The sequence below is a fragment of the Balaenoptera musculus genome, chromosome 1 (assembly GCF_009873245.2).
Source record: "Balaenoptera musculus isolate JJ_BM4_2016_0621 chromosome 1, mBalMus1.pri.v3, whole genome shotgun sequence".
NCBI classification, from domain to species: Eukaryota; Metazoa; Chordata; class Mammalia; order Artiodactyla; family Balaenopteridae; genus Balaenoptera; species Balaenoptera musculus.
This window is the reverse complement of record NC_045785.1, coordinates 55,849,521-55,870,612: the sequence shown is the minus strand read 5'-3', so window position 1 is coordinate 55,870,612 and position 21,092 is coordinate 55,849,521. Positions and strand designations below refer to the sequence as shown.

Sequence of the window (21,092 nt, the reverse complement as noted above, 5' to 3'; positions counted from 1 at the left end):
TTTGTCTTCCTCTCCTAAAATGTAACCTCCTTGAGAGCCAGGGTATTTATTTTGTTGGCTGCTTTGTCCTTAGAGCTTAGAACATTACATGGAAAATAGAAGGTATTAAAAAAATTTTTGTTGAGTGAATTAATATTAAGCCTTATTTTATATTCTGTGTCTTGACATTCTATAGCTGAGGATTTTGCAGGTCTGATTTGTGTTATCTGCTGCTGCTGCCTTTTACTCTTTGTGCCTCATTTACTTGTGTGTTTTATGGATTTTGACTCTGAACTCATATTTTTTGGATTTTGTCTATAGGAATTCTTCAAAATATAGATTGAAGTTACATTCATTCAGAGATCATTTGTGTTTATTCTTATAGTTGCCTGGGGTCACTACTTACCCAGGACCAAATTAGTATCTCTGTTTTTAACTACAAAAGTAGGCTGAACTGGGCTACAAAAATGTGTGTGGGATTATCAGCTTGTGGATGTAAATTATCAAAAGATACACATGTCAAAATATATGTATGTGTATTTATCTTTTGATAATTTATAACCACATTCTCCTTGGTACTTGGCTGTATATATTTTTCCCACGTGCCGAGGTCCAGACAGGCAAGTTTCCTTGTCCCTTTCTGTGCAGCAGGTTTTATTCTGTTTATCCTTACACTGGAAGTGTAGCCCCCTTTGGGTTTTCCAGCTTTATTAGGTTTCCCCATCTTGGGTGGACTTAAGCTTGAGCTGATTTCTAAAAGTCCAGTCTCCTCAGATCTTCAGATTTCTCAAGAGTAACTTGATTCTTCACATGAAATCAGCAATTTTTAAGTGTTGACAATCAATTCAAATTTATATTTTTAAGTGCTGGACAAAACAATTACCATGGGTCATATTTGAGCTTTGGTCTACCAGTTTACAATCTCTGTCCTAAACAGATTGACCCATGTGTATTGTATATATATGATGCAGGATGCATTTTGTTGGAATACATCTATTAGATACAATAGCCACAGATTTGGAGAGAAAGGTCCAATTTTAGATTTCTGCTTCTTTTTCTCTATAAATATACTTGCCAGATCATGTGTCTAGATTTTTCTGTTCAGGAAATATGATCATTAAATCTACAATATAAGGAAATATAGGGCATAGTCCCTGCCCCCAAGGTTTTACATTCTATGCAAAGTAGAATGTGCAAGATGGATTGAAGTATCATGAGTTTTAAAGAAGGAAGACCATCTAGGAAGTCACTACCTCAGTCTGGGCCTGTATTAAAAGAGCCAGAGTGAGGGCGTGATGGCACTAGAAGGAAAGGGGCAGATACCAGATATTTAAAGGAAGAAGTGATAGGAGTTGATAACTGAATGAATGTGGGCTAAGAATAGGAGAGGAATTATGTTTGTGCTTATGTGATCAGTAAAATTCTAAAATTTCTTTTGGTTTGCTCATTTCTCATAAACCAGACAATGTGAAAGATTTTATAATTTATAAAAGGCTCAACAAATATAATCAGTTTTTATATAATAAGGAGAAAAGGAAAAATCCAACTATTGGGGGAAATATTTTGGCTGATATATTTATATATATTATCCTCTTCTAGTACCTTCTCAACATTAAAGGACTGCCTTTCTCCTTTAATAAACAAAAATAATGTACACAGACACATCAAGATTTCAAAATATCTATATGCTTCTCAGGTTGGAAAGCTTCATTGAAATAGACTGTCAGTATTCTCCTAAATCAATGCTATTAGTTCCACTTATGGCATTTCACTGGCATCTGATTGTTTGAAGGGGCTATAGGGAAGCTGATGATGTTAAGTAAGATAGATTATGGATCACATTCAACTCTCAGTGGGCCTGGCAGGCATAACTCCCATTATTGCTAATGGGAGTTTTGAGTATAAGCTTTTGTGTACTTAAGAGTTTACCATTAAAAATCTGTCCATCTCTTCATCCTTTCAGTAGGTTGAAATAGCTTTAACTTTAGGTGTAACTGATTAATTGGTTGGGACAATGGCCTGATTGTAAATGATCAATGCCCAGCAGGTTCCCCCAACTTCTGCCCCTTTTTAGTTCCACCCTAGAATAAAGAAAACAATTTAGAAATTACCAAGCACTTTCACATGCATGGTGTCACACTTGAATCTCTGCAATTCTGTCCTGAAAGTAGGTTAGTGTCTTAGTTCAGGTGGCTATAACTAAGTACCAAAGACTGAGTGGCTTATAAACAATAGAAATTTATTTCTCGCAGTTCTGGAGGTGTCTGAGGTCAAGGTGTCAGCATGGTCAGGTTCTGATAAGAACCTTCTTCCTGGTTGCAGACTACCAGCTTCTCATTGTCTCCTCCAGTGGTGGAATGAGGACGAGAGAGTTCTTTGGGGTCCCGTTTACAAGGGCACTAAACCCATTCCCAAGGGCTCCACCCTCATGACCTAATTCCCTCCCAAAGGCCCCACCTTCTAATACCATCATATTGAAGGTTAGGATTTCAACGTATGAATTTGGGGGAGACACAAACATTCAGACCACTGCAGTTGGGCTTACCTACTATTTCAATTTAGAAACTTGACTATCAGGTTGCCTTGAAGTTTCTTGTTCAACATCACAAGGCTTGTGCACGTGAAAACAGGATTAGAACCTAAGTCTCATGGCAACAAGTCCGTTGCTTTTTCCAGGGCTCCAAATTGCTTCTCAGCCATTCAATTTAACAAGTGTTAAATTACATGTGTGGCTTCATTAGGTTCTGAGGGTGGCAAGAGTGCACAATATCGCCACGGCTCCCCAAGGACTTAGAGTTTATTTGATCAAGATCTGTGTACATATAAAATGGCTACAGCATGAGAATTGTGTTTTCATGAAGTATTTTAGGAATGTAGTGAAAGGAGAAATCATCATGGCTGTTCACTGGGGAAACTTTCATGGAGGAGGCCTGTGGATGTTCATAGCTGCTCGGTAGCAAATTAGGTACCAAATTAGGTAACTCATCAAGAGGATGAATACCTACTCTGTGTCGGGCACTGTGCTGGGTACCTCTCTTACCTTCTCTTATTTAAACCTACTCTCCACGTTACTCTCCACTTTACACTCTACTCTCCCTCAACGTGCAGGCAGACCTATGGGCTAGAACAGAGAGAGGGGGCATCTACTGTGTACATGGTCTCACTTTATAAAAGAAAGTCCTGACCCACAAAAAAATGCTTTGAGATAATCATGAAAAGGCCAAGCCATCAATCAAACATTTTGCCAAACTTAGGAAAACAAAACAAGAGAGAATATAAGTACAGAGGACATTAAAAGATCAGCATCTTTTTTTTTGTTTTGTTTTTGTTTTTATGAGATTATTTTATAAAACTTCCTATGTACAGCACGGTGACTATTGTTAACAATACTGTATTATATATTTGAAAGTTGCTAAGAGAGTAGATCTTAAAAGTTCTCATCGCAAGAAAAAAAATTGTAACCATGTGTGGTGATGACTAGATATATTGAGGATCAGCATCTTTTAAACAGACCCAGTCTTTGTGGCCTAATACTTGGGGGACAGTCAGCTTCAGGAGGTCAAGATGCTTTGTTCCCCGAACGACTGAGGAAGGTGATCCCTAAGGAAGCTCATCTCCCTGGACAAGTTTCTAAAGCTATCAAATATGGTTTACATGTGTTTTCTAGAACTTTTATTCAATGTACTTTTTGTACATACATATTTACAATACATACATACTTTTGTATTCATATTATTTAAAAATTTTTCCCTAATGCCCTATGTTCCATGATAACAGTTTTGTCAACACTGTAATGGTTGGCCAGCATTGGTGCTGGTTGGTACACCCTTCTCCACAGCTGTCGCCAAGTGTACAACTTGTTGCCAAGGTGCCAAGTTTACAACACAGAGGAGAAAGGCTTCAAGCAATTGCAAGAGAAGGGGGCAGCGTCAAACATTAGGTCACAGGGCTCAAAGGAGGAGGATAAGAAGATGCTGGAAAATTAGGTGGAGAGTTGACAAACAAGAACAGTTCAATTAGGGTACTTTTTTATTGTGGTGAAATTAACATACATAATATGCTATTTTAACCATTTTAAGTGCACAATTTAGTGGCATGAATTATTTACACCGTTGTGCTACCACTACCACTATCTATTTCTAAAACTTTTCCATTACCCCAAACAGAAGCTCTGTACCCATCAAGCAAATAACTTCCCATTACTCCTCCCTCCAGCCCCTGAGAAACACTAATCTACTTTCTGTCTCTATGTATTTCCTACAGTATTTGTCCTTTTGTGTCTGGCTTATTTCAGGGTTCATCCATGTTGTAATATGTATCAGAACTTCATTCCTTTTACTGGCTGGATATTATTCTATTGTATGTATATACCACATTTTGTTCATTCTTCTGTTGATGGACACTTGGATTGTTTCCACCTTATTGGCTATTGTGAATAGTGCTGCAGTGAACATTGGCATACAATACCTCTTTGAGTCCCTCTCTGCAATTCTTTTAAGTGTATACTAGGAGTGGAATTGCTGGTAATTCTGTTTAACTTCTTGAGGAACTGCCAAGCTGTTTTCCACAGGGACTGCACCATTTTACATTTCTACCAGCAGTGTATGAGTGTTCCAATTTCTCCACACCCTCGCCAACACTTGTTATTTCTGTTTCTGTTTGTTGTTTGTTTATTTGTTTAATAGTCATCTTCATATGTATGAAGTAGTTTCTTATTGTGATTCTGTGTTACATTTTCCAATGACTAATGATGTTGAGCATTTTAAAAATTGGGTTGTTTGTCTTTGATTGAGTTGTAGGAGTTCTTATATACTTTAGATATTAAACCCTTATCAGATGTATGACTTGCAAATATTTTCTCCCATTCTGTGGGTTCTCTTTTCACTTACTTTTTTTTTTTGTATTAGCAAAGTTTTACTTCTGGAGGGGATATATGTATACATATAGCTGATTCACTTTGTTTTACAGCAGAAACTAACCCAACATTGTAAAGCAATTATACTTCAATTTAAAAAAAAAAAAAAAGGAAAAAAAAGATTTGCTTAGGTTAAAAAAAAAGTTTTACTTCAACATTTTTCCTGCTTATAAATAACTCTGAAAAACTTGATATGCATGAGGCTAACATAGCTGTTATTTAAAGGCAATGTAGGGGCCACTGAAAATGTCTCCCTGACAAGAGACGCTGCTCAAAATCTTCTTCATGCTGGGGGTGAAGGCAGGAGGATGGGGTAGAGCTCTGCCATCAATCCCCTGCCCCAGTCCCCCTCCCCATGGTGAATCAGACTCTGCTAAGTTGACAGCTTGGAGCTCCTAAGGTTACCTGAATATTTCGGTGTGTTAGGGGAAAATGCCAGGGTTTCAAGATGGCCCATGTGCCAGCCTGATGGGCCCTCAGCCAGCACCTTCTTCCCACTCCAGACACAAGAAGAGCCAAGCTCCTGGCTGGCTGGGGCCTGCTTGGGCCCTTGGGTGGGAGGTAGCCTTTCACCCCCAGCACCCCTCCCCACTCCCCACCAGGAATTTTTGGTGTCACCTGTCTCATGTGGTATCAGATGCTGCTGAGGCCTAGTCATGGCTCTGAGGCAGACAGTGAGGGGTGGCAGGCAAAGGTCCCAGGACCGTGGCTGGGGGCAGTCCCAGCACCTGCAGCTCTGGGCTGCCCCTACTTTTATGTTTATTTCCAGACTGTGGACCCCCGCAGGGAGGGTTGGGTGGGGCATGGTGATGGCAGCCACATCCCTGTAATAGGAGAAGAGGGCAAGAAGGGAGAGACAAAGTGTCATGAGGACAGGGACAGGGCTGAGTGAGAACCAGCCAGGAACTTGCCCTGAAGTTTGCCAGCTGTGGCCCACCTGAAACAGAGCTCTGCTTCCAAGGGGACCCCTCAGGTCAGCCCAGCTGGGTGACCACCCAGGGCATAGGCAGGCCAGACTGAACCTGGGGCCACAGCATTAAATAACACTGGCAGAGGAGGACTGGTTGAGGACAGGGCATGGTGAGTGTTCAGGGTGTGATGCTGCCAGTGCCCAGCCATCAGAAGGGGAAGCAGCGCTCCTTGAAGTGACCCACGTGGTCCAGGTTGGGCAGGCAGGAGTACCAGAGGTTCCTCCTCCAGGGCAGAATGTGGTCCTGGATCATCTCCTTGTTCACAAAGCCCGAGCTGTAGTCCCAGGCTTCAGGGGCTTTGTCTACCATGTACCAGAGCTTGAAGCAAGTGGAATGTTCGTTCCTCCAGCTCCGGCTGCAGCAAAATGTCCTTCTTGGTCTGATTGGCAAAGAGCAGTTGGCACACGGTGTCATCCAAGTCCCTCATGATGGCACGGATCACCTGTAGCATCCAAGTGATGCTTGTTCCTCCTGTGATCATGTGAACAGACTTCACTTCTTGATGGGGTTAGATTTCTTGTCTGGACAGATGGCAAACTTTCCTTTGCCCTGGTAGACTAGCAGCCAGCTTGGGCCCTGGAACTCAATGATGTCTCCAATCTTCTTGTTTTCCAGGTATGGGGACATCTTTACTTCCAGTGGGAAACTTGGGCTGGGTGTCTTTGAAGTAAACCTTGATGACCAGGTCCACTAAAGCCCTTTCATCATGGCTGGAGATGGTGTAGGGCTGAATGGTAAGGTTTTGGTGGATTTGAGCTGAAAAGTAGATGTGATGGCCTATGAGGAGGCCCAAGATGTAATGGGGCCGTAGCAGGTTGAAGTAGAACCACTGGGTGTTATGGCTGATGATCTCCTCACCGATAAGCCACAGTGAGTACTTGATGTCCAGGCTTTCAAAGGTAATGGCTGGGGCCCAGTGCTGCATAGCAGGGCGATAGAGGAACCAGGCTGGGGAGAGCACCGTGTGGCCCAGTGTGCTCAGCTGGGCCCTGTGGTGGTGGCGGCTGCCCCAGCCAAGAAAGTTGGGCTGCCTCTTCTCACTTTCTTAATAATATCTTTTGATGCACAAAAGTTTTCAATTTTGATGAAACCCAGTTTATCTTTTTTTTTTTTTTTGGCTGTTTTGGGTCTTTGTTGCTGTCTCTAGTTGCAGCGAGCGGGGGCTACTCTTCATTGCGGTGCGCGGGCTTTTCATTGCAGTGGCTTCTCTTGTTGCGGAGCACGGGCTCTAGGCACGCGGGCTTCAGTAGTTGCCGCACGTGGGCTCAGTAGTTGTGGCTCACGGGCTCTAGAGCTCAGGCTCAGTAGTTGTGGTGCACGGGCTTAGTTGCTCTGTGGCATATGAGATCTTCCCGGACCAGGGCTCGAACCCGTGTCTGCTGCATTGGCAGGCGGACTCCTAAACACCGTGCCACCAGGGAAGTCCTTATCTTTTTTTTTTTTTTTTAATTGCTCATGCTTTGGTGTCATATCTAAGAATCCATTGCTAAACCAAACGTCACCAAGATTGACCCCTATGCTTTCTTCCAAGAGTTTTATGGTTCCATTTTGAGCTAATATTTGTATATGACGTGAGATAAGGCTCCAACTTCATTCTTTTGCATGTGGAAATCCAGTTGTGCTAGAACCGTTTGTTGAAGAGACTACTCTTTCCCCATTGAATGAAAGTAGCCCTTCTGGAAAATCAATTGGCCATAGATGTATGGGTTTAATTTCTGGACTCTCAATTCTGTTTCATTGGTCTATATGTCTATCCTTATGCCAGTATCACACTGTTTAGATTACTGTAGCTTTGTAGTAAGTTTTGAAATCAGGAGTTGTGAGTCCTCCAACTTTGATCTTCCTTTTTAAGATTATTTTGGCTATTTTGGGCCTCTTGCAATCCCATATGAATTTGAGGATGGGTTTTTTTCATTTCTGAAAAAAAGGTTGTTAGAATATTGATAGAGATTGTGTTGAATCGGTAAATCACTTTGGGTAGTATTGCCATCTTAACAATTTGAAGTCTTCTAATCCATTAACATGGATGTTGTTCCATTTAGTTAGGTTTTCCTTAATTTCTTTCACAGATGTTTTAGAGTTTTCAGTGTACAATATTTCACTTCCTTGGTTAAATTTATTCTTAGGTATTTTATACTTTTGGATGCTATTTGAATACTAGTGGAATTGCTTTCTTTATTTCCTTCTTGAATTGTTCATTGCTGGTGTATTGAAACACAACTGATTTTTGTGTGTTGATTTTGTGACCTGCAACCCTGCTGAATTTTTTTATTAGCTCTAGTAGCTTTCTTGTGGATTCTTTGGAATTGTCTGTATGTAGAATCATGACATCTGTGAATAGAGATATTTTACTTCTTTCTCTCCAGTTTGTTTCCCCTTTATTTATTTTTCTTACCTACTTCCTCTAGCTAGAACTAGTGTTGAATAGCACCATTCAACTAGTGTTAAATAGCAGTGATGCAAGTAGGCATCCTTGTCTTGTTCCTACTCTTAGGGGGAAAGCTTTCAGTCTTTTACTATTATGACGTTGCTGTGGGTTTTTCATAAATGACCTTTATCATGTTAGAGAAGTTCCCTTTTATTCCTAGTTTTCTGAATGTTTGTATCATGAAAGGTTGTTGGATGTTGTCAAATGCATTTTCTGTGACAACTGAGATAATTTTTTTTTACATTTGTCCTATTAATGTGGTTTATTACATTGATTAATTTCCTTATGTTGAACCACTCTTGCATTCCTGAGATAAATCCCACCTGATCATGGTGTATAATCCTTTTAATATGCTGTTGGAATTGGTTTGCTACTATTTTGTTCAGGATTTTTGCATCTAGAAAGGATATTGACCTGTAATTTTCTTTTCTTGTGATGTCTTTATTGCCTTTGGTATCAGTGTAATGCTAGCCTTCCAGAATGAGTTGGTAAGTGTTCCCTCCATCATGGTTAACTGCATCAACTTTGGAGGCAGATGGTGTCAGTTTTAATCCTGCTTTTGCCACCAAAAAGTTTGTAATAAGTTTTTCATTATTTAACCTCTCTAAACTTCAGTTTCCCATCTATAAAATAGGTGCGTTGGGAGTATTAATTGGGATCATTTATTGTAAAGCCAGTGGTGTGCTGGTAAAGGTTTAAAAATCAGCTCTTAGGGGACTTCCCTGGCAGTCCACTGGTTAAGACTCCACACTCCCAATGCAGGGGGCGCAGGTTCAATCCCTGGTCGGGGAACTAAGATCCCACATGCGGTGTGGTGCGGCCAAAAAAAAAGAGTCAGCTCTTAGAGAAGGTGGGAGTGGGAAACCCTGATTTGTAGTGTTTGCCTATTTCCATGGTGTAAATACTCCTGCCATGGCTGATTTAAAGATACCATTGTGAAGTCATCTAAGGTGGAGATGAGAAGAAATGCACACAGTATGCTCTCATGAGCCAGTGGGAGCTGACTCCAGTACATCACTTTTTTTAAAAAGTATGAAGTACATAATAAATGGTCAATCATGAAATATTATCACTTCAGTTGCCTGTAACAAAAAGCATAAAATAAAATGAAAATAGAATGATTCCTGAAAAGTCAAGATATAAATCTCCCTTTCTATTGCCTTATGTTCTAAAATAATTTATATTCTAGGTACTTTGAAATGTTATCTTCAGGTGGTCTGTCCTCTGTGGGAATCACATTGCATATCCCCTTACTATCTCTAGATCCTGTATCATTGTTTACAGTGAACATAATCACAGGGCAGATGGTCTCTGTCCACAAGTCCGTCTGCCCTGCTGGCAATTGACTGCACCTGGAAAAACTTGTTACTCCTAATTGCTTAACCATGTTAACCTTGAAGGCTGCTGGAAAACTTAGAGGCATCATCCTGCCTTGGCTCCCTGGTAACTAAGGTGTTCTGCCTGATACTGGTCTTGACAGCAGTCACCACCCGCTCATGCTTTCCCTAGAAGGCATAGATTGCCCAACCACCTCATCAGGCAAACAATTCTGCCAATGTCATGTCCTCTAGACTTCTGCTCAGACCCAGGCTTAGGAACATTTATGAAGCAAAGACTGTCTTGCCCTGTTCCCTGGGTACCTTGTCCCAATTCTTTTACCAAGTCACTGTTGTCCCATGTTCCTTATCCACCCATCTATCCATCCATCGTGCATCCAACCAAGACTTACAGAGTGCCTAATGGCTGCAAATACAAAGATGGTATATGGTTTCCATTGTCCATAAACTCACAGCCTGGGATGGGGTAGGGTAGAGTGGAGACAGATATGCAAACAAATAGAATATATTGTGATAAGGGAAAGTACAAAAGTATATGCAAAGTACTCTGGGAAACTAAAGGAGGAATTCTGCTTGCCTCTGGAAGTTAAGGAGGTTTTCGCAGAGTGTGTACAGGTAACCGTTGTGTAAAGCAGAGGCTTGGGGCCAGATAGGGTAGATTTTGTGTGCCTGACTGTGCCATTGAACCTGATCCTTCAGCAACAGGGAGCCTTTCTTTTCTTTCCTTTTTTTTTATTGCCCTGCATCTTAGAACTTCAAGGCTATGGTCCCTGTTAATAATAAAAAAATAACCAACTTTTTAAGGGCTTATAATGTGCCAGATATTGTACTAAGTGCTTTAAAATCATTATTTAACTTAATCTTCACAACAGCCTTAGAAAATAGAAATTATCATCCCCACTTTACAGATGAGAAAAATGAAATTTAAAACTCTTAAGTCACATAACTAGGAATGGGTAGAACTAAAACCCAGCTCTAATTCAGTGCTGAGTCTGTGCTCTTAGAAACACAAGCCAGCTGGACTTGGTATAGTTGAGGGCCTGGGAAGAGTGGTCCCATCTCCCCACACCAGCCTCCCAAAACTTCCTCCCATTTTACAGTGCTCGTACGTTAAACCCTCTTACCACCTACCTGGGCCGCTAGCAATTATCTGAAAGTACCTTGTTTAGGAGGCAGCGGTAGTTAATGTGGAGAAGGACTTCGAAGGATGTTGACAGCAGTGGGAATTTACTTCCAAGAACTGCGGTTGCTGTCGGCTGATGTTGAGTTAGTGATTAATATGCTCTTGTGTGATTCAGCTAATGCCCCTCCCAAATAATGTGTTAACCCAGTGAAAAAAGCACATGTCCAACTAAGCTGAATGTCAGACCTCTGTGTCAACTCCCATTTTACATTCTGTAGAAGGAAAAGCAGTCCCACTTAACACTGCTTACCAGGTATTTTATATATATATAATTAATTACATTATTAATTATATATAATTAATTATATAGATATAGAATTTAATTTAGTGTTGACATCAACTCCGTGAGATTGTGTGTGTGCAGATAAGTAACCTGAAGCTCAGAAAGGTGAAACCACTTGTTCAAGCTTATGGAATCAACTTCTTTCTACTACTCCAGGACCCTAACTATTGGGGTGGTCTTGTTTAGTTTATAACATAGTGAATAACCGCTCTTCTTTTTAATACAGAAACGTTATTTATTTTTAGAGATGTCTCTAAAGGAGCATTATTATTTTAGAGATGGGGGTAGTGGAAAGAATGGGCACTTTGAAGCTAGGTATTCCTGGGTTAGAATTCTAGTTCCTGCTCTGTAGTGGTGTGACCTTTGGTAAATTCCCTAATCTTACCTCAAAAGATGATTGTGAGAATTGAAGCAGGTGGCTGGTCCCTAGGGGTACTTCAATACAGGTTAGTCCTTCTCAGCTGCTGGTCGGTGTAACATGAATGAGCATCTCCAGACATCTCAAGCAAATTGGTTAAATAATCAATATATTCTTAGAGTTTATTTTAATTAAAGAAAAAAAACCTCCTACCAGGTGGCCTTTTGGGGGGAAATTTAGGGACGGTAGTGTCAAATGAGGCAAATCATACAGCCCCCACAGGTTGAGACTCAGCAGACCCACCAGTGAGGCCTATTATACCCATGAGAGTTCTGGGGAGGAATGGGAAAAGCTGCTGTGTTGAAGCTGAAAAAAATCTGGTCCGGGAGACAAAACACACAGACAGATAGAAAGAGAAATAACCATAGAAGGCAGCAGAGGGCAAGAGTCCAAGGAGTGATGCAGGCAATCAATACTGCGTGAATTTGGAAGAGAGAGAGAGAGACCGCTTAGAAGGGGCCAAGAAACCCTTCCTGACCTGCCTCCAGCACTCCGTCCTCCTTCTGTCCCTCCATAGTACTTCAGGTTTCTCTTAGAGTCACCAGTGCACTTAGCTGTTCGTAACAAGGTGGAGAAACTTTCACTGTCTCTTAATAGCTGGTGCCAGAATTCCTCTTGGGGATGGAAGCATCTAGGTTTGGAAAATTCGGTGTAATGGGATAGGCTGGGGAGTGCTGGAGGCACAAAGCTGAGACCCAAGGACCTGGCTGTTGGAGGAGGGGCGACTTACTGTGTTAAGACAGGGAGAATTTGAGATGCGTGGGGGCAATCTGGGATGGAATGAGTGAGGAAAAGAGAGGAGGGAGGGCAGAGGGAAAAGGAAGAGAGCAGCCAGTAGCGCAGCAAAGCTGTGATTCCTCCCCACAATTACCTACATCTCCAGCGACTGCTACTAAACCCAGGCAGCTTTGTAGGAGTGCCTTTAATGGGAAAACCAGGAAGAGGCCAAGTTTCGTTTCAACACTGTGCAGAACACATTAGACGTGGGGCGGTGGAATTTACCCAGCTCTTGAAAGGGCTCTATACTTCCACAGGCCAGGTAAAGGCTGGGGGTTCAAACCAAGTTTACCCAGATCTTTGAGAGGCAGACTTCTGAGTTATCTCTCTAATTCCTTTCTCTTTTCTTCTTTGACTTTTCCTCCCCTCTAGACTCACAGTACCTGACACATAGTAGGCACTCCATAAATATCTGTTGTGCTGAATCAAATAAAAATATGATACCTGGTCTCTGCTGTCATGGTACCTAAAATTGAGTGAAGACAACACAAATGCATTTCACACATAAAAATCTAATCTTAACAATTCTGAGAAGGCTATAGGTACCCATTAAATAGGCCTAACACTTCTCTCTCTGTTTTTCAGTATCCTTCAAGGTTTTGCTCACATTTCATCCTCCAGGAAGCCTACCAGGATTTTCAGTGATGTGTCCTGTCTCTGAAATCTTATGACATTTTCTACCTGTCTCAGCAAATTTGACACTTGATCACTTATTTTTTGATGGATGTCTTTCCTTTTTCACTACATACTACAGTCCCTGAGGGCAGGAAGCGTGGCCGCCCTTGGACAGAGGCGGCCACGCTCAGTGGCCTGAGCGTGAGTACATAGAGTACCTTAACGCACACGGCTGTTCAGTTGATTGTTACTGATCGTATGTGTCCTGCATCATATTCTCAGAAACTTGAGAACTTAGTATGTGCTTGGCAAATATTAGTACTGATTAACTATTTGCTGAATTGAGTTGAATTGTTGGGTAGCATAGACCTCTGAGATTATAAGATTCCTAGATATCATTCTCCTACCAAAGAAACAGAAAATTAGAAATGAGGAAGGAATCAAATCTAATTCTTGTTAAGCTGTAATTTATCTTCCTATTGCTTTTGGGCATAAATTTAGGCTTTCCACTTCAAATGCAAATCTGATTTCTTGGCCAGTAAATTTTGTATGGCTACTTTGAGGTTAAGAAATAAAGATGCATAGCATTTTGAGGCTGGCAGGCAGCAGAAGATCATGTGATCTAACCCAGGCGAAATGTGAGTTCAGAGAGGTTAAATAGACTGCCTTATGCTTCTGTAGGCTGTTGTAGAGCTTACTTAGCTTTCAAGTTTCCTGCTTTCTGGTCCAGTGGTCTTTCTAGGGCACTAAGCTTGGTTGTCAGAATAGCATTTCTTCAAAGTGTATTCATTATTAATGCAGTATACTAAGTCCCTGGGGTAGAATAAGCCTCATTATTATAGCTAGTAAGTCAGTCTAAAGCAATCTGATATTCCTGTAAAACTGAATAAATTTTGTAGTAAAGTACCCTTGGGCTCACTGCCTTCTGAGGTGGCCATCATCTCATTTGTCCTATATTTAAAAAAAATCCATAAATGAGCCCTTCTGTGTTAACATTCATTATAACTTAGCTTTATTGATTCTGTTATAGTGCTGTTAATTACAGGAACCACAGAAATCATTAGGTTAAATCCATAATAAATAAGATTAGTAATACTTATTCTTCTCTGTATACTGAGTGTTTTTATGATAAACTGATGTTTATCTTTTCAGACATTACTACATTAACATCTTGTAAAATAATTATATGAGACATTTTAATTTTTTTAGGCAAAAACATTTGAGTATCTTCTAATAACTAGTGATGTTAACGATCATTATTAATCCTCGTGACAACCCTATGAAGTGGACATTATCGTTATCTTCACTTACAGATGAAGAAATCAAAGCTTATAGAAATTCAGTATCTTGCCCAAGAGCCCACAACAGGGGAAGCCAAGATTAAATGAGATGATATATATGTACCTAGCACAGTGCTGAGCGGATAGTGTAGTGAATAAATACAAGTGGAAGAGTCAGTGTGAAGTGAAAATAAGTGAAAGAAAAGATGAAGCTGTTGTGAGGATAGTATATAAAGTATGTGTTATAAGTTCCTATATATTATACACATATGACTAAAATTTGATTCTGAGCTTCCTAACAGTCAAAGGGAGAAACGTAATCAGTTACATAAGTGGTAAGTAACCTTGCTTAAGAGAAGTATATACTCAGCCATAGAAAGGAATGAAATTGTGTGTCATTTGCAGACATGTGGATGGACCTAGAGACTGTCATACAGAGTGAAGTAAGTCAGAGAAAAACAAATATCGTATATTAACACACATATATGGAATCTAGAAAAATGGCATAGATGATCTTATTTGCAAAGCAGAAATAGAGACACAGACGTAGAGAACAAACATACGGACACCAAGGGGGAAAAAGGGGATGGGATGAATTGGGAGGTTGGGATTGACATATATACACTTCTATGTATAAAACAGATAATTAATGAGAACCTACTGTATAGCACAGGGAACTCTACTCCATGCTCTGTGGTGACCTAAATGGGAAGGAAATCCAAAAAAGAGGGGTTATATGTATACGTATGGCTGATTCACTTTGCTGTACAGCAGAAACTGACACAGCAGTGTAAAGCAACTATACTCCAATTTAAAAAAAGAGAGAGAAGATAAATATTTCTGGAGCTCAGACCTAAGGGTCCTTTTTCAAGACAGAGGATTTACTTTAGCAGGGACCTTAGAGGTTGAGACAAAGTCACTATGGGATGCTGTTAGAAGCCTGGAGGAAGTGATGGCCAAGCCTGAGTGAAGTGGAGAGGCCTGAGTTGCCCTGGCAGGAGGCAGAGGAAGGATTAAGAAGTTGGAGGGGTGTACTAGAAGGGCAATGTTATGGAAGACTCACCAGAGCATTATGTTCCATGGGAGGCCTGAAGGATACAACATTCACCTAAACCATTAAGAATGGCTGAGTAATATTTCATTGTGTATATATATACCACATCTTCTTTATCCATTCATCTGCTGACGGACACTGTCGTACTTGTTTCTTGATGGACCTATACTAATACATGCTCCTCAGCTAGTAACTAGCTAATCAAGTGCCATCCATGCACTGTAATGTGGCTGGAATAGTGAGTTTGTATACACCTTCTTACCTAACCTTCATAATCATTTATTGAGGTAAATGGACTGGGTAATATTATTCCAATTTTACATGTGAGGAAACTAAGGATTATTTTAGGAGAACTTGCCTGGGGCACACAGCTAGGAAGTGGCAGAGCTGAGCTGAAGTTCAAACTTAGGTTCACATTTACTCCAAAGTCAAATTTACGACTAGGCCATGGGACAGTTGGGCTGAGGGCAGAGTTATCATCTCATGAGAGTCGAAGTATCTGAGGAAGAAGGATCTCAGGTCTTACAGGAGTGGGCTGAGACAGTTCAAATCAGATCAAGGTTTATCTCAAGCAATAATTTGAGGGCAGAATCAATATTGTATCAAATGTGTGATGCCTCGAGACATCAAAGTTCTATTCTGGACAGTATCCCCTCAGTAATTTTAGTCTGAAAAGGTTTTAAAGTGTGCATTCAGGGACTTCCCTGGTGGTCCAGTGGTTAAGACTCCACGCTCCTGATGCAGGGGGCCAGGGTTCGACCCCTGGTCAGAGAACTAGATCCCACATGCCACAACTAAAAAGATCCTGCATCCTGCAACTAAGACACGGGACAGCCAAATAACTAAATAAAGTGCACATTCATAAGCATAAATATGATTCATTTGCTTTCATCTTTTTTCTTTCGTTGAATTAAACTTTTAGCAAATATCTATTGATCTCCTACTACATGTCATGCATGGTTCCTTCTAAGTAAAAAATTATATACTTTCCTTTTCCTTCCTGTTACATTTAATCAGACTCTTTTTCTTCCTTTCAGTCTATCCTTATGAGTAAGTATATTCAGTGGTCTGGTGTATTCACGGTACTAAGCAGTGGAAAAGGATCTCATTCTTGTAAGTGTAATCATTTCCCCATCATAGATGGAGCCTAACTCGTGCATCAGAGATCATATAGAAGAAGATCTGTCCGGTTACCATCAAAGTTTAGTTTCGAGGTAAAAGATTTAACATTTAATTTTACTTATCCTTTTTTTGGAGAGTGGGATGAGGGAGAGGGATTGTTAAATGAAGGGCATACATTTATTGAATACTATATTTTCAACATAAATGACAGTCTTGATTGTAAAAAAAAAAAGCACTTTAGACACTTCAGAGCATCCACTGAAATTGTAGATGGTTTAAATATTGGATATTTAAAATATTTAGCTATATAAAACCTAGAGTAATATAGAATGAACACATGCCATTTCCCTTCACTTTCTATCCCTTAAATCTCTTTTTTTTCTTAGCATATATCACTACTGACGTTATTTTAATTATTTATTCATTTACTTGTTTTCAGCTATCCTCCCCAACTAGGAACCTTTTCTGTATTATTTCACTGCTGTATTTGCAGGACAGAATAGTGCCTGGTACATAGTGGTACTCACCAAATATTTGTTGTATTCATTTATTTAACCTAAAAAGAGAGGATAATTTCCTAAAGAATCACAGGCGATATCACAATGCGAGCAGACAGACAACAAACCCAAAACCCACAGCAATTCAATGTGCTTAACTACAAGAAAACGGAAAACTTTCACAAGCATAGTTTTTTAAAGAGCAAATAGTATGCTGAAAAAATACATATCAAAAGCATGACAGAAAAACTATTGCTATTTTAATTGAAGATCCTATTACTACAAATTGATAGAAGATACTATGACCCCAGTAGATAGTGGACAAGAACAAAAACAGACTGTATTTCCCCTACCCACCCCGGCACACACATTGGTAAATTAAAAGAAACACGAAAAACAGAAACTAGTGAGAAAGCATGGGGAAAATTATTAATCTCTTTAACAATCATGGAAATTCAAAATTAAAGCAACAAGGTATATTTTTAATAAAACATTAAAGTTATAAACCATTTAAAATGTTAAAATGTCCATTGTTACAAAACCTAACATTGTGTACATTTTTTAGGGCAGTGTAAATTCATGGAAATTTCTTGGAAACTGACTTGCCAATATGAATCTATGAATCAAGAATCTAAAACTATGCAGTCCATTTGACTCAATAATTACATTTCTGTGAATCCCTCTTAAGGTATTATCTAAATATTATATATTTAATTATTATTTAGGTTATTTGCATGGAGAAAGTCATTAGTTATGAAACTTCTGTAGTAGGCATTTATAAGTAAAATGCTTATAAATTAAGTTTAAGGAAACATTTACAAAATTACATGTACACCATGATTATGCTTGTATTAATAATATCCCTAGTGAAAAAATAACTGCAAGAAAATTAGAGGTGATTTTGCCTCTCTTTTCTAGTTTCCAGAATTTTATGATTTGTACAATGGTATTTTAGTTTAGTTTTGTTCAGTATAACCTTTTAAATGCAAACCTCAGTGTTTGAATCTAATATATTTTCCCATTGTAATCTAGTAAACAGCTTTTGCAGAGAAAGACTGGTGAGCAGATGCTCTTTTGATGAAAATTTATGTGTGAAACCTATGTATGTATGATTGCTGGCTGGATGATTTTTTTTTTAATAGAATTTCCTAATAAGAGGCTTCTACTTCATTACATTTAGTTTGGTTCAGTTTGGATGAATATTTGTAGCAGATTGTAGGTTTCTTGCTACACATGACATGTTTGAAGGAGATATGTTTATTCCTCCTTTTACACTGTTCTCTCTCTGTCTCTCTCCTGTATATTCCCTATAGAGTAACCTTTAAAAGCTTTTCTATTTTCAAACATAAAATTGAATTCCTCGCCCAATTTAGTTGGTGGCATCCTTGGTCAACTCGTCGACTAATTTAGAGAATTTGGGAATCATGTGAAATTCCTTCCTCTGCCTCAGCACCCAGATCTAAGCAGTCATCACCCACTGTCTATTCTGTCTCCTCAGGTTTTTGACAACTTCTCAGTATCCCTCCCTGGTCCACTGCCTTAGATGTTAGTCTCATCACTTGCAGTTTGAAGCTCTACAATGTTATATGATTAATCTCCTTGCCCTGCAATCCATCTTCCACATTATCCCTATATTAGTGGTTCTCAAAGGGGATGATTTTTGTCCCCCAAGGCATATTTGGCAATATCTAAAGACATTTTTGGTTGTCATAAGTGGACCAGGTGGGCTGGGGAGTTGAGGGGGAAGAGAGTGGAGGAGGAGTGGAGGGTGGCTACTGGCATCTAGTGCTTAGAGGACAGAGATGTTGATGAACATCCTACAGTGCACAGGACAGCAACCCTCCCCCCATAACAAAGAATTTTCTGGCCCCAAATATCAGTAGTGCTGAGGTTGAGAAACCCTGCCCTGGAGTGATTCTTCTCAAATAAAAATCTGCTTACATACCTCAAAAACACACTATTTATTTTGGGCAGAAGTTTTTGCATAAGGCCCATCTCTTCTTATTCCCCAGTCACACAGCGTATACTTATTACTGCCTGAATGTGCCACTTTCTCCCTGGTTCCTGTAACTTACCTGCTACTTGTAGCTTCTTCTTTTCTTTTTGATTTCTTCAGGCTGGGTTTCATGGTTCTTCTCTTGATCACTTTTAGAAGAGCATGAATCATACTGAATTGTTGCTTATCTATCTCCTCCACTACACTGTGAGCATCCAGAGGTCAGGGAAACCGTGTCCCATAGGGTTAACAGAAACTGGTAACTAACAGAAATTCTTGAGCTTGTCTTCACAGCTTGCTAAAAAACCCCTCTGCTTGTAGCCTGCCTTCACTGAGCAAGCCTTAATTATTTTGTTGCAAATTGCATACCCTCCAAGCTTCCCATAGCCTAAACAGTAAGATGTTTGCCCAAGTTGTTTTCCAGGAACTTGGGGTGAGCTGAGTTTAGTTTGAGCTCCAGCTGGCTAAGACTGGTTGGGACCACTGACCCTAAAACTGGGTCTGTGCAAGTGTCCCATAAATAACCTTTTGAAGTCAGAGGGCCAACAACTGTACCCTCAGATCATGCCAAGTGCCTCCATTTTTAAACATGCAGGCCATGAAGAAGCATGTAATTCAGATACTCCTGTGCGGGACCTGATTATCTCACCTTTCCCCATGCCTAAGACCACACTGCTTCTTTATTCCTGATATACCCCAAGCTCCTCCCCTTTGGGGAGGCAGATTTGAGATTTATTCTCCCATCTTCTTGCTTGGCTGCCTTGTGAATAAACCCTTTCTCTGCTGCACACCTTGGTGCCTCAGCATTTGGCTTGCTGAGCTTCCGACAAACGTGGTTCAGTAACATCAGGAACTGGGTCTTTTTTTTGGAATCTTCAGGACCCAGTGCAATGCCTGGTATAGTGGAATGGATCTGAACTCAACCAAGGACCTCTGCTCATTCCATTTCATGAGCCCTGCAAAGCAACCAGATTTGTTCTTGGGCTTTTCTGACTTTCTTTTTTCTGTACCCTTTGCCTTACCTGAAATACTGTTCTTTCATGTTTCAGTCTCCACTCATATCACTACCACCTGTTCTTTAAGGCCCAGCTTGATTAAAAAAAAAAAAAATCACAATAACTTACTAAGCCCACCACTTGTGTCAGGCCTGGCATTATCTTAGTTCACTTTCGGCATAGTCTTTATGAGGAAGGTATTATCCCAATTTAACAGGTGAAGAAAATAATGCAAACAGCCTTGAGTGGCAGGTGAGGCAAGACATTCACTCAAACACCCGCAAGGTAGGCAGCTGGACTGACCTTCCCCACTTGATTCTCTTCTCTGTTATCTCTGCTGTTTCCTTCCAGAAGACACCCTAGAGATTGTTTAGTCTGCCCCTCAACACTTTTTTTTTTTTTTTTTCCCCTCAACTCTTATGAGTAAACTGTGAACTGTTTGGGGCAGGGGTCCTCAAACACCCCTCCCCACGCACACACAGCAGGAGGTGAGCCGCGAGTGAGCGAAGCTTCATCTGCGGCTCCCCATCGCTCGCATTACGGCCTGAACCATTCTCCCCTCCCCCGCCAGTGGAAAAATTGTCTTCCACGAAACCGGCCCCTGGTGCCAAAAAGGTTGGGGACCGCTGGTTTAGGATAACACAGGTGGTTAATGGTGGGAGCCAGACCTAAAACCCAGAATTCCAGATTCGAATGCGCTTTTCACGCACCATATACCACACCCAGCACTTGCTCCATATGAAGTAAGCTGCCAGTAACTCTCCAAGTCTCCAGGAATCCTCCAGCAGGGTTGGTGGAGTCAGGGCACATGGGGAAGCCTCAGTGAGCAGTGAACCGAGCTGCAGAAGTCTGATCATGCATAGCTTAGGCAGATTCTCATCCAAGGATTTCCGGGGAGAAGGCACTGGAGTATTTTAAGCATGGGGGTGAGTGGAACACATTTGAATTTTTAAAAGCTCACTGTGTAGAATTAATTGGAGACTGGATTGAATACAGAGTGACAACTTAAGAGATGTTTGTGGTCCTTCAGATGAGAGATGGTGGCAGCTAGGATCATGTTGTCGGAACACTTAGAGAAACAAATGGACTGGAGGCATATTTAGGAAGTAAAATCACCGTGATTTGGTCGTAGACTGCCTATGAGGTATGAATCTGGCTATAGTGTGACCTTAACTAAGATAATTAAGACTTGTTTCCTCAAAGATAAAAGGAAGATAAAACCTACTTTGAGGGATTATTAGT

The 21,092-nt window shown here is 40.5% G+C and overlaps 1 protein-coding gene and 1 pseudogene across 1 annotated transcript in view; one reads left to right on the top strand and one right to left on the bottom strand.

The window, feature by feature from the left end:
• The window catches only part of JAK1 (Janus kinase 1), a 241,668-nt gene that overhangs the window by 76,630 nt on the left and 143,946 nt on the right, over nucleotides 1–21,092 (top strand).
• Nucleotides 6,013–19,026, bottom strand: LOC118898057 (annotated as a pseudogene).